At 45.0% G+C, this 3962-nt stretch overlaps 1 pseudogene; it reads left to right on the top strand.

Annotated features, from left to right (window-relative positions):
* Positions 1-701: 701 nt before the first annotated feature.
* LOC146381710 (uncharacterized) lies at positions 702-1916 on the top strand (annotated as a pseudogene).
* The last annotated feature ends 2046 nt before the right edge of the window (positions 1917-3962 follow it).

The raw sequence follows: 3962 nt of genomic DNA, 5'->3' as shown, positions 1-3962 counted from the left end.
AAGTTCTTATATGCAGATGTGAAACAAAATTATTTGCTAAAATATTGTTATACTCAGAAAAAACATTTTCACTTGAACTTTTCACTTCAAATTGTAAAAAAGGAAAAAAAGGCTTATTGTATATATAGTGTCAATTTGTTTTCATACTAATGGACTGACATTGTCAAAAACATTTAACCTCATTATGGACAGAAAGTGAAACCTCTGCGTAAAAAAGCAGAAAAATCTAAAAATACAGTGTGCATTTCTGCTTTTCGCCTGACTTCCTGTGAAATGTCTCAACTGTCTGAGACATTTGTGCCAGTTTTGTAAAAGGGAGTCAGCATGAGTTGGTTAAACGGGCCTGTATTTAATATGCACCTACTTCATGTCTATGTATGGCTGTTTATACAGTCAGGGAAAAATTATTATGTTTGGCCACTAACAAAGAAATGTTCAGTCTATAAGTTAAATGGTAGGTTTATTTGAATAGTGAGAGACAGAACAAAAAAATTGAAAAAAAAAATCATTTAAAAAAGTTATTAATTAATTTTCATTTTCATGAGTGAAATACTTTTTCGATCCCTTATCAATCAGCAAGATATCTGGTGTCTTTTATACAGGTAATGAGCTGACATTGGAAGCCTTCTCAACTTGTTACCTGTATAAAAGACATCTGTCCATAGACGCACTCAATCTATCCATATTCCAAACTTTGCACCATGGCCAAGACCAAAGAGCTTTCCAAGAATGTCCAGGACAAGATTGTGGACATACACAAGGCTGGAATGGGCTCCAAGACCATCGCGTTTAGCTGGGTGAAAAGGTGACAACAGTTGGCGTGATTATTCGCAAATAGATGAACCATAATATAACTGCCAATCTCCCTCAGTCTGGAGCACCACGCATAATCTCACCTCGTGGAGCTTCAATGAGAATGAGAAAAGTGAGAACAGTGTGGAATGAGAACAGTGTGGAACACTGGCTTACATTACTCGGGAAGAATTTATCAATGATCTCAAAGCAGCTGTGACCATAGTCACCGGCAAGGTCCCCCTGCTCAAGAACACACATGTAAGGGCTCATTTGAAGTTTGCCACTGAACATCTCTATGATTCAGAGGAGGACTGGGTGAAAGTGTTGTGGTCAGATGAGACCAAAATCGAGCTATTTGGCATTAACTCAATTCGCTGTGTTTGGAGGAGGAGGAATGCTGCCTGTGACTCCAAGAACACTGTCCTCACCATCAAACATGGAGGTGGAAACATTATGTTTTGGGGTGTTTTTTCTGCCAAGGGGACAGGACAACTGCACAGCATCAAAGGGAGGATGGATGGGGCCAAGTACCATCAAATCTTGGGTGAGAACATCTTTCCCTCAGCCAGGGAATTGAAAATGGGTTGGGTGGGTATTCCAGCATGATAGTGATCCAAAACACACAGCCAATGCAACAAAGGATTGACTCAAGAAGAAGCACATTATGGTCTTGAAATGGCCTAGTCAGTCAGACTACAATCACCAGGAAGTCAACCTTTTTTCTGCTACTGACTCTCCACTGATATAGTGTACTTTTTGTCACCACACCTTAACACCTGATGCTCCTGATCGAAGGTGCACCATTTCATATCTTTTCAAATGTTTTGTTTCATTAGCTCTCCGAGTGAGAGAAACTGAAAGAGGTCCAATGCGTAGTAAAACCTGAGTAATTTGAAACCTTTGCCAGATCCAAATAAATACAGACGGAAATAATGCAAGATGGATTGCTGCTCACAGTGGGAACTTCAACCTAGGACATATTCGGGTGGTGGATCTCTTTAGTCCCTCTGGCATGTCTTGTGAAGAGGAAGCTGAGCCTGGGGATGAAGGGGGTGGTTGACACCCGTCTGCAACATTACATGATAGATGAGGCACAGTGGCTCTGTGTTAACAGACTGTGATTGTGGTTCCCCTTTTTAAAAATAGAAGGATGTAGCATATCCTCCAGTCGCTTCTGGCTGTGGAAATAAACAATGGAAATCAGCTTTCTCTGTAGGGTGTCTGTGTCTGTAGGGTGCAATGCCAGAAGAAGCTGGCTTGCTCAGTTGGTATAGGTGTTAGGACATTCCTGTGGCTCAGTGTGCTACGAAGGAGGTATATGTAATGACCTCATGAATTCTTTTATTATTTGGGCTCTTACATTTAGTTTCAGAGCTTGTTAATGGTACATGATTCAGTATTTAGTTGAGTTTGATGTTAAACACTATTTCACTAAGTGCATTTTAAAAAAAAATTAATTTAAGAAACTATTTTAATAGTCAGAAGCTGATTGAAATTGGAAGCAGGTGAGGGACCAGACAAAGATCAATTCAAAAAGCCCTATGAGTGAAAAATCTAGTGAACAGTTTGCCCTGCCCAGGACAGGGTTATCGGGGTCCGATTTCACAAACGTTAAGTGGCTTATTCTAAGGAGAGAATGTATGTAAGTTCCTTAGATGGCTTAGAACAATGATTCTCAAACTTTTCACAATGAGTACCACCTCATAAAATATATGGCTCTTAAGGTACCACCACTGTAACCAACATTAAAGTACAGTAGTATAGGTCTATTTAACACTAAATATAGTTTACACAAGACAATTTAATTTCTTATATGAATTATATTTATATTATAACTGTCATAAACAGGATGTGATGAGTGATAATAATAACAACTGCACTGCATTAAAACATTTACAGCAGGTGGGATATCTGGTCTTTAAGTGATGACCTGATGAAACCTGCTTCCAGGTCCAAACTACTCTGTGCTTATTAATGCTGTTGCATTTTTTTTTTACACGTTTTAATGCATTTTATTTTGTTCTATTTAATCTGAACAAGCCACTAAAAAAAGGCAGTGATCACCGTCGGCCTCTGTTGGTTTTTATTACCACTGTGGTGGACCACTAGAGGGCTCCACTCACACCCAGTGTATAGGAAGTGTGTTCCTGTGTTTTGTGGCGCGATATGCGCAGTTTATGTTGGAGACAAATAAAGAAGGAGTGAGAACTGAGAGCTCTGTGTCGTTGATGCTTACCTCCACATTGGTGACCCCTGACTCGAGCATGCAACGGGCCGCAGATAACGCAGACTCCGCTATGGATGCATCAGCGGCCGCCGGACCTCCACCTCCTGTTGCAGCTACGTTCGCTGTGGCGCTGAAACTGCCGGACTTTTGGCTCCATGACCCCCCGTCATGGTTTGTACACGTGGAGGCTCAGTTCGCCCTTCGTGGCATCTCGGCTGACGACACGAAGTATCACCATGGGGTGGCCTCGCTCGACCCGCTGGCCACCCGTCGCGCGATGACGCTCCTCCGGGACCCACCCGCCCAAGGGAAATACGCCGCCCTCAAGGAGCTGCTTCTTCGGCGCTATGCCCTCTCCGACGCTGAACGAGCCGAAAAGCTCCTCAACCTGTCAGGCTTGGGTGGCGGTACCGCGCTCAAGCTCATGGAGAACATGCTATCGTTGCTCGGGCCGGATGACAGTGGTTTCCTCTTCGCCCACCTCTTCCTCCGCCAACTACCGGCCGCCGTGAGAGCTGTCCTCGCAAACTCCCCGCTTCTGCCTGCGAAGGATTATCGCTCCCTGGCTGAAGAAGCGGATCACATTCTCCTGGCTAGCCGCACTTTCGACGTTCACGCCCTGGCTACAGACTCGCCGGCTGCACCTTCCACGCCTCCACCTGCCTCCCCCGGAGCATCCGCCCCCTTGCTGACGGCAGGGATTGCTACACGCCGGCACCGCGGAAAGAGCATCTGTTTCTACCATCAGCGTTTTGGCGACAGAGCGCGTCGCTGCCTGCCGCCTTGCGCTTTCACGGCCCAGGGAAACGGACCCGCCAGCGCGCCGTAGCAGCCGCGACCGCTGGCAATACAGAAAGGCTGCTCTTCATAGAGGACTCGCGCTCCGGGAGACGTTTTCTCGTGGACTCCGGCTCCCAGAAGAGCCTCCTTCCCCCTACCG

The sequence above is a fragment of the Perissodus microlepis genome, chromosome 8, assembly GCF_051167445.1.
Source record: "Perissodus microlepis isolate ML-2025 ecotype Zambia chromosome 8, ASM5116744v1, whole genome shotgun sequence".
NCBI lineage: Eukaryota > Metazoa > Chordata > Actinopteri > Cichliformes > Cichlidae > Perissodus > Perissodus microlepis.
This window is presented reverse-complemented; position numbering and strand designations above follow the sequence as displayed.